The 12,301-nt window shown below is 43.4% G+C and overlaps 1 protein-coding gene across 1 annotated transcript in view; it reads right to left on the reverse strand.

The window, feature by feature from the left end:
- Positions 1–12,301, reverse strand: part of LOC124267326 (protocadherin-like wing polarity protein stan) — a 37,331-nt gene that overhangs the window by 3,185 nt on the left and 21,845 nt on the right. The gene's annotated exons all lie outside the window — the stretch shown is intronic.

Raw genomic sequence — 12,301 nt, forward strand, 5'->3', positions numbered from 1 at the left:
GCAACGGGCTGTTGACCCAACACTGTTAGATCATGAAACAAGATTATGACGTCATTATGGAGCGTGACGTCACCTGCTATCATTTCACAACAGAACAGATAGCCCGGAGTTGAGGAATCAGAGGGCCGCTCATTTCTGATAACTAGAGAGTGGTTTCATCATAAATCCCTCCATTTTATCTATAACACTATGATTCATTCATCATTGTCAGATTTAGACAGTGTGCACATAATAACGTGTTGAAGCTTGAATAGGGAACTACTTTTGCTGGCGATGGTGTAAGTTCAAGGAGTGATATGATAACCTTTGACCTAGAGGAACTTTGACCTGGTTTAAATAATGAATTTCTTTCACGAAAATACAGCGTGAAACGAGTTGAATTAGAATGGGGATAACTGTACCGTGTTTGACGAATTGCGCTTGCGCGTCTCCGATATAACTAAATTTGCGGCTATATAACCACCGGTATACGTCCCCAATTCGTCAAACAGAGTACAGTTATCCCCTAAAGATACCTCGATCTAAACATCAAAGATACGGGATTAGGGGAAGAGACACCTCGCTCTAAACATCAACAATGCGTGATCAGAAGGAGAGATACTTCGCTCTACATAAACATCAACGATACGGAATCAGGAGGAGAGACACCTCGCTTTAAATATCAACGATATGGGGTCAGAAGGAGAGACACCTCGATCTAATCATCAACGATACGGATTCAGTAGGAGAGACACTTCGCTCTAAACATCAACAATACGGGATCAGGAGGAGAGACACTTCGCTCTAAACATCAACGATACGAGATCAGTAGGAGAGACACTTCGCTCTTAACATCAACGATACGGGATCAGGAGGAGAGACACCTCGATCTACATGTTGCGGCCATAAAATGTCCGAGTCCCGTGCTCGGATTGGAACCATGGACCTTTCAATCCGAAATCGGACGCCTTGTCCACATGACCAAAGAGGTAAACGCCCGCCAGTAAGCTAACAAGGTAAGGAAGTCATCTGTGGGATATGCCATACTGTTGATGTGTAGATGAATGTGTCTCTCCTTATGATGCCATATTGTTGATGTGTAGATCGAGGTGTCTCTCCTTATGATGCCGTATTGTTGATGTGTAGATCGAGGTGTCTCTCCTTATGATGCCGTATTGTTGATGTGTAGATCGAGGTGTCTCTCCTTATGATGCCGTATTGTTGATGTGTTGATCGAGGTGTCTCTCCTTATGATGCCGTATTGTTGATGTGTAGATGAAGGTGTCTCTCCTTATGATGCCATATTTTTTATGCGTAGATCGTGGTGTCTCTCCTTATGATGCCGTATTGTTGATGTCCCCGTCAACAGAAGACACGTCCCCGGCCGCATAGCAGGGTACTGAGACTTATGTTGCTCAAATTTCATATGAGCGTGCTCAGGCCCCATGTTGGGCGCCAATGTAGCTGCCATAAAATTTCCGATTCACGTGCTGGGATTCGAACCACAGACCTTCTGAGAGATGTCACCAGGGGAGACGCTTTTATCTACAAATCAACGATACGACATAAGGAGAGACACCTTCATCTAAACATCAACAATACGGCTTCATAAGGAAAGCCACATCGATCTACACATCAACAACACGGCATCATAAGGAGAGACACCTCGATCTACAAATCAACAGTACGGCATCATAAGGAGAGACAACGTCATATACACATCAACAGTACGGCCTAATAAGGCAAGACACCTCGATATAACATCAACAATACGGCATCATAGAGGTGAGACACCTCTGAATAATCGTCAACAGTACGGCATCATAAGATCTACATGTACACATCAACAATACGGCATCATAGAGGTGAGACACCGCTGAACATCAACAGTACGGCATCATAAGGTGAGACACCCGATCTACACATCAACAATACGGCATCATAAGGTGAGACACATTCATCTACACATCAACAATACGGCATCATAAGGAGAGACACCTCGATCTACACATCAACAATACGGCATCATAAGGTGAGACACCTCGATCTACACATCAACAATACGGCATCATAAGGTGAGACACCTCGATCTACACATCAACAATACGGCATCATAAGGAGAGACACCTCGATCTACACATCAACAATACGGCATCATAAGGAGAGACACCTCGATCTACACATCAACAATACGGCATCATAAGGAGAGACACCTCGATCTACACATCAACAATACGGCATCATAAGGAGAGACACCTCATAAGGGAGAGACACGATCTAACAACAATACGGCATCATAAGGAGAGACACCTCGATCTACACATCAACAATACGGCATCATAAGGATCATAATACGGCAGAACACCTCGATCACACCGATAAGGAGAGACACACAATACGGCATCATACACATCAACAATACGGCATCATAAGGAGAGACACCTCGATCTACACATCAACAATACGGCATCATAAGGAGAGACACCTATCTACATCATCAACAATACGGCATCATAAGGAGAGACACCGATCTACATCAACAATACGGCATCAATATCGATCTACACATCAACAATACGGCATCATAAGGAGAGACACCGATCTACACATCAAACAATACGGCATCATAAGGAGAGACACCTCGATCTACACATCAACAATACGGCATCATAAGGAGAGACACCTCGATCTACACATCAACAATACGGCATCATAAGGAGAGACACCTCGATCTACACATCAACAATACGGCATCATAAGGAGAGACACCTCGATCTACACATCAACAATACGGCATCATAAGGAGAGACACCTCGATCTACACATCAACAATACGGCATCATAAGGAGAGACACCTCGATCTACACATCAACAATACGGCATCATAAGGAGAGACACTCGATCGATCTACACAATACGGCATCATACAGACATCATAATCAAGGAGAGACACCTCGATCTTTAAGACATCAACAATACGGCATCATAAGGAGACACCTCGATCTACACATCAACAATACGGCATCATAAGGAGAGACACCTCGATCTACACATCAACAATACGGCATCATAAGGAGAGACACCTCGATCTACACATCAACAATACGGCATCATAAGGAGAGACACCTCGATCTACACATCAACAATACGGCATCATAAGGAGACACACCTCGATCTACACATCAACAATACGGCATCATAAGGAGAGACACCTCGATCTACACATCAACAATACGGCATCATAAGGAGAGACACCTCGATCTACACATCAACAATACGGCATCATAAGGAGAGACACCTCGATCTACACATCAACAATACGGCATCATAAGGAGAGACACCTCGATCTACACATCAACAATACGGCATCATAAGGAGAGACACCTCGATCTACACATCAACAATACGGCATCATAAGGAGAGACACCTCGATCTACACATCAACAATACGGCATCATAAGGAGAGACACCTCGATCTACACATCAACAATACGGCATCATAAGGAGAGACACCTCGATCTACACATCAACAATACGGCATCATAAGGAGACCTCGACTACCATCATCTACACATCAACAATACGGCATCATAAGGAGAGACACCTCGATCTACACATCAACAATACGGCATCATAAGGAGAGACACCTCGATCTACACATCAACAATACGGCATCATAAGGAGAGACACCTCAACAATACGATCTACACATCAACAATACGGCATCATAAGGAGAGACACCTCGATCTACACATCAACAATACGGCATCATAAGGAGAGACACCTCGATCTACACATCAACAATACGGCATCATAAGGAGAGACACCTCGATCTACACATCAACAATACGGCATCATAAGGAGAGACACCTCGATCTACACATCAACAATACGGCATCATAAGGAGAGACACCTCGATCTACACATCAACAATACGGCATCATAAGGAGAGACACCTCGATCTACACATCAACAATACGGCATCATAAGGAGAGACACCTCGATCTACACATCAACAATACGGCATCATAAGGAGAGACACCTCGATCTACACATCAACAATACGGCATCATAAGGAGAGACACCTCGATCTACACATCAACAATACGGCATCATAAGGAGAGACACCTCGATCTACACATCAACAATACGGCATCATAAGGCATCATAAGACACACCTCGATCTACACATCAACAATACGGCATCATAAGGAGACACCTCGATCTACACATCAACAATACGGCATCATAAGGAGAGACACCTCGATCTACACATCAACAATACGGCATCATAAGGAGAGACACCTCGATCTACACATCAACAATACGGCATCATAAGGAGAGACACCTCGATCTACACATCAACAATACGGCATCATAAGGAGAGACACCTCGATCTACACATCAACAATACGGCATCATAAGGAGAGACACCTCGATCTACACATCAACAATACGGCATCATAAGGAGAGACACCTCGATCTACACATCAACAATACGGCATCATAAGGAGAGACACCTCGATCTACACATCAACAATACGGCATCATAAGGAGAGACACCTCGATCTACACATCAACAATACGGCATCATAAGGAGAGACACCTCGATCTACACATCAACAATACGGCATCATAAGGAGAGACACCTCGATCTACACATCAACAATACGGCATCATAAGGGAGAGACACCTCGATCTACACATCAACAATACGGCATCATAAGGAGAGACACCTCGATCTACACATCAACAATACGGCATCATAAGGAGAGACACCTCGATCTACACATCAACAATACGGCATCATAAGGAGAGACACCTCGATCTACACATCAACAATACGGCATCATAAGGAGAGACACCTCGATCTACACATCAACAATACGGCATCATAAGGAGAGACACCTCGATCTACACATCAACAATACGGCATCATAAGGAGAGACACCTCGATCTACACATCAACAATACGGCATCATAAGGAGAGACACACCGATCTACACGATCTACACATCAACAATACGGCATCATAAGAGAGACACACCTCGATCTACACATCAACAATACGGCATCATAAGGAGAGACACCTCGATCTACACATCAACAATACGGCATCATAAGGAGAGACACCTCGATCTACACATCAACAATACGGCATCATAAGGAGAGACACCTCGATCTACACATCAACAATACGGCATCATAAGGAGAGACACCTCGATCTACACATCAACAATACGGCATCATAAGGAGAGACACCTCGATCTACACATCAACAATACGGCATCATAAGGAGAGACACCTCGATCTACACATCAACAATACGGCATCATAAGGAGAGACACCTCGATCTACACATCAACAATACGGCATCATAAGGAGACACCTCGATCTACACATCAACAATACGGCATCATAAGGAGAGACACCTCGATCTACACATCAACAATACGGCATCATAAGGAGAGACACCTCGATCTACACATCAACAATACGGCATCATAAGGAGAGACACCTTCATCTACACATCAACAATACGGCATCATAAGGAGAGACACCTCGATCTACACATCAACAATACGGCATCATAAGGAGAGACACCTCGATCTACACATCAACAATACGGCATCATAAGGAGAGACACCTCGATCTACACATCAACAATACGGCATCATAAGGAGAGACACCTCGATCTACACATCAACAATACGGCATCATAAGGAGAGACACCTCGATCTACACATCAACAATACGGCATCATAAGGAGAGACACCTCGATCTACACATCAACAATACGGCATCATAAGGAGAGACACCTCGATCTACACATCAACAATACGGCATCATAAGGAGAGACACCTCGATCTACACATCAACAATACGGCATCATAAGGAGAGACACCTCGATCTACACATCAACAATACGGCATCATAAGGAGAGACACCTCGATCTACACATCAACAATACGGCATCATAAGGAGAGACACCTCGATCTACACATCAACAATACGGCATCATAAGGAGAGACACCTCGATCTACACATCAACAATACGGCATCATAAGGAGAGACACCTCGATCTACACATCAACAATACGGCATCATAAGGAGAGACACCTCGATCTACACATCAACAATACGGCATCATAAGGAGAGACACCTCGATCTACACATCAACAATACGGCACCTCATACGGCATCATAAGGAGAGACACCTCGATCTACACATCAACAATACGGCATCATAAGGAGAGACACCTCGATCTACACATCAACAATACGGCATCATAAGGAGAGACACCTCGATCTACACATCAACAATACGGCATCATAAGGAGAGACACCTCGATCTACACATCAACAATACGGCATCATAAGGAGAGACACCTCGATCTACACATCAACAATACGGCATCATAAGGAGAGACACCTCGATCTACACATCAACAATACGGCATCATAAGGGCAGAGACACCTCGATCTACACATCAACAATACGGCATCATAAGGAGAGACACCTCGATCTACACATCAACAATACGGCATCATAAGGAGAGACACCTCGATCTCAACATAACATCAACAATACGGCATCATAAGGAGAGACACCTCGATCTACACATCAACAATACGGCATCATAAGGAGAGACACCTCGATCTACACATCAACAATACGGCATCATAAGGAGAGACACCACTCGATCTACACATCAACAATACGGCATCATAAGGAGAGACACCTCGATCTACACATCAACAATACGGCATCATAAGGAGAGACACCTCGATCTACACATCAACAATACGGCATCATAAGGAGAGATACCTCGATCTACAACATCATACAATATACGCATCATAAGGAGAGACACCTCGATCTACACATCAACAATACGGCATCATAAGGAGACACACCTCGATCTACACATCAACAATACGGCATCATAAGGAGAGACACCTCGATCTACACATCAACAATACGGCATCATAAGGAGAGACACCTCGATCTACACATCAACAATACGGCATCATAAGGAGAGACACCTCGATCTACACATCAACAATACGGCATCATAAGGAGAGACACCTCGATCTACACATCAACAATACGGCATCATAAGGAGAGACACCTCGATCTACACATCAACAATACGGCATCATAAGGAGACACCTCGATCTACACATCAACAATACGGCATCATAAGGAGAGACACCTCGATCTACACATCAACAATACGGCATCATAAGGAGGCATCAGACACCTCGATCTACACATCAACAATACGGCATCATAAGGAGAGACACCTCGATCTACACATCAACAATACGGCATCATAAGGAGAGACACCTCGATCTACACATCAACAATACGGCATCATAAGGAGAGACACCTCGATCTACACATCAACAATACGGCATCATAAGGAGAGACACCTCGATCTACACATCAACAATACGGCATCATAAGGAGAGACACCTCGATCTACACATCAACAATACGGCATCATAAGGAGAGACACCTCGATCTACACATCAACAATACGGCATCATAAGGAGAGACACCTCGATCTACACATCAACAATACGGCATCATAAGGAGAGACACCTCGATCTACACATCAACAATACGGCATCATAAGGAGAGACACCTCGATCTACACATCAACAATACGGAAGTACGGCATCATAAGGAGAGACACCTCGATCTACACATCAACAATACGGCATCATAAGGAGAGACACCTCGATCTACACATCAACAATACGGCATCATAAGGAGAGACACCTCGATCTACACATCAACAATACGGCATCATAAGGAGAGACACCTCGATCTACACATCAACAATACGGCATCATAAGGAGAGACACCTCGATCTACACATCAACAATACGGCATCATAAGGAGAGACACCTCGATCTACACATCAACAATACGGCATCATAAGGAGAGACACCTCGATCTACAACATCATACAATACGATTTAAGATCATAAGGACGGCATCATAAGGAGACACCTCGATCTACACATCAACAATACGGCATCATAAGGAGAGACACCTCGATCTACACATCAACAATACGGCATCATAAGGAGAGACACCTCGATCTACACATCAACAATACGGCATCATAAGGAGAGACACCTCGATCTACACATCAACAATACGGCATCATAAGGAGAGACACCTCGATCTACACATCAACAATACGGCATCATAAGGAGAGACACCTCGTAAAAATCATCAATAGTACGGCCTCATAAGGAGAGGCAGCTCGATCTATCAACATAACATACACTTTGATGATTTAAGATATTTATTCGAAGTACGGCATCATAAGGAGAGACACCTCGATCTACACATCAACAATACGGCATCATAAGGAGAGACACCTCGATCTACACATCAACAATACGGCATCATAAGGAGAGACACCTCGATCTACACATCAACAATACGGCATCATAAGGAGAGACACCTCGATCTACACATCAACAATACGGCATCATAAGGAGAGACATCTACGTAACGATCTACACATCAACAATACGGCATCATAAGGCATCATAAGAGACACCTCGATCTACACATCAACAATACGGCATCATAAGGAGACACCTCGATCTACACATCAACAATACGGCATCATAAGGAGAGACACCTCGATCTACACATCAACAATACGGCATCATAAGGAGAGACACCTCGATCTACACATCAACAATACGGCATCATAAGGAGAGACACCTCGATCTACACATCAACAATACGGCATCATAAGGAGAGACACCTCGATCTACACATCAACAATACGGCATCATAAGGAGAGACACCTCGATCTACACATCAACAATACGGCATCATAAGGAGAGACACCTCGATCTACACATCAACAATACGGCATCATAAGGAGAGACACCTCGATCTACACATCAACAATACGGCATCATAAGGAGAGACACCTCGATCTACACATCAACAATACGGCATCATAAGGAGAGACACATTCATCTACACATCAACAATACGGCATCATAAGGAGAGACACCTCGATCTACACATCAACAATACGGCATCATAAGGAGACACATCTACACATCAACAATACGATCATACACATCAACAATACGGCATCATAAGGAGAGACACCTCGATCTACACATCAACAATACGGCATCATAAGGAGAGACACCTCGATCTACACATCAACAATACGGCATCATAAGGAGAGACACCTCGATCTACACATCAACAATACGGCATCATAAGGAGAGACACCTCGATCTACACATCAACAATACGGCATCATAAGGAGAGACACCTCGATCTACACATCAACAATACGGCATCATAAGGAGAGACACCTCGATCTACACATCAACAATACGGCATCATAAGGAGAGACACCTCGATCTACACATCAACAATACGGCATCATAAGGAGAGACACCTCGATCTACACATCAACAATACGGCATCATAAGGAGAGACACCTCGATCTACACATCAACAATACGGCATCATCTAAGGGCATCATAAGAGACACCTCGATCTACACATCAACAATACGGCATCATAAGGAGAGACACCTCGATCTACACATCAACAATACGGCATCATAAGGAGAGACACCTCGATCTACACATCAACAATACGGCATCATAAGGAGAGACACCTCGATCTACACATCAACAATACGGCATCATAAGGAGAGACACCTCGATCTACACATCAACAATACGGCATCATAAGGAGAGACACCTCGATCTACACATCAACAATACGGCATCATAAGGAGAGAGACACCTCGATCTACACATCAACAATACGATAAGGAGAGACACCTCGATCTACACATCAACAATACGGCATCATAAGGAGAGACACCTCGATCTACACATCAACAATACGGCATCATAAGGAGAGACACCTCGATCTACACATCAACAATACGGCATCATAAGGAGAGACACCTCGATCTACACATCAACAATACGGCATCATAAGGAGAGACACCTCGATCTACACATCAACAATACGGCATCATAAGGAGAGACACCTCGATCTACACATCAACAATACGGCATCATAAGGAGAGACACCTCGATCTACACATCAACAATACGGCATCATAAGGAGAGACACCTCGATCTACACATCAACAATACGGCATCATAAGGAGAGACACCTCGATCTACACATCAACAATACGGCATCATAAGGAGAGACACCTCGATCTACACATCAACAATACGGCATCATAAGGAGAGACACCTCGATCTACACATCAACAGTACGGCCTCATAAGGAGAGGCAGCTCGATCTATCAACATAACATACACTTTGATGATTTAAGATATTTATTCGAAGTACGGCATCATAAGGAGAGACACCTCGATCTACACATCAACAATACGGCATCATAAGGAGAGACACCTCGATCTACACATCAACAATACGGCATCATAAGGAGAGACACCTCGATCTACACATCAACAATACGGCATCATAAGGAGAGACACCTCGATCTACACATCAACACTTTCATATTTAAGACACCTTTATTCGAAGTACGGCATCATAAGGAGAGACACCTCGATCTACACATCAACAATACGGCATCATAAGGAGAGACACCTCGATCTACACATCAACAATACGGCATCATAAGGAGAGACACCTCGATCTACACATCAACAATACGGCATCATAAGGAGAGACACCTCGATCTACACATCAACAGTACGATATTTATCATACGGCATCATAAGGAGAGACACCTCGATCTACACATCAACAATACGGCATCATAAGGAGAGACACCTCGATCTACACATCAACAATACGGCATCATAAGGAGACACCTCGACACCTCGATCTACACATCAACAATACGGCATCATAAGGAGAGACACCTCGATCTACACATCAACAATACGGGAGACACCTCATACACATCAACAATACGGCATCATAAGGAGACACCTCGATCTACACATCAACAATACGGCCTCATAAGGAGAGGCAGCTCGATCTATCAACATAACATACACTTTGATGATTTAAGATATTTATTCGAAGTACGGCATCATAAGGAGAGACACCTCGATCTACACATCAACAATACGGCATCATAAGGAGAGACACCTCGATCTACACATCAACAATACGGCATCATAAGGAGAGACACCTCGATCTACACATCAACAATACGGCATCATAAGGAGAGACACCTCGATCTACACATCAACAATACGGCATCATAAGGAGAGACACCTCGTAATAATCATCAATAGTACGGCCTCATAAGGAGAGGCAGCTCGATCTATCAACATAACATACACTTTGATGATTTAAGATATTTATTCGAAGTACGGCATCATAAGGAGAGACACCTTCATCTACACATCAACAATACGGCATCATAAGAAAAGACACCTTCATCTACACATTAAAAATACGGCATCATAAGTAGAGACACCTTCATACACACATCAACAGTACGGCATCATAAGTAGAGACACCTCGATCTACACATCAACAGTACGGCATTATAAGGCGAGGCACCTTCATCTACGCATCAACAATATGGCATCATAAGGAGAGACACCTTCATCTACGCATCAACAATATGGCATCATAAGGAGAGACACCTTCATCTACGCATCAACAATATGGCATCATAAGGAGAGACACCTTCATCTACGCATCAACAATATGGCATCATAAGGAGAGACACCTTCATCTACGCATCAACAATATGGCATCATAAGGAGAGGCACCTTCATCTATACATCAACAATATGGCATCACAAGGAGAGACACCTTCATCTATACATCAACAGTACGGCCTGATAAGGAGAGGCAACTCGGTATGTCAACATAACACCTTTACACTTTGACGATGTAAGATATTTATTCGAAGTTGCATTTCAGCTACGCCTTCATTGACATTTCAGCTTCGAAATGCCACCTAAAGATGCGTATATCGCCATCTTGATTCCGTGAAGAGCAGCATCCAGAGAATTTCGTGAACCTTGTATCAATTAAAATTTGATTTCATGTCCATTGCAAATATTAGCTGATCAACTCTACATTGATGGCCAAATTGTCGCGTGGTCACATTGTCGAACTTTAGTTAATTTTTACTAGTTTTGCTTTATTTGTAACAGCGACAATGCGGCAACACTACAATCTCCCTTCAAGGATTCCATAGTTAAGGCTTGTTAACTAAAATCTGAAATTCAGAGACAGGAGAAAGTGAAATTGCTGTGGATGTAAGAGCAACTGCATCTGTTGAAGTTGAGCACATTT

Source organism: Haliotis rubra, unplaced genomic scaffold (assembly GCF_003918875.1).
Source record: "Haliotis rubra isolate DU_JTF1 unplaced genomic scaffold, ASM391887v1 Scf1300, whole genome shotgun sequence".
NCBI classification, from domain to species: Eukaryota; Metazoa; Mollusca; class Gastropoda; order Lepetellida; family Haliotidae; genus Haliotis; species Haliotis rubra.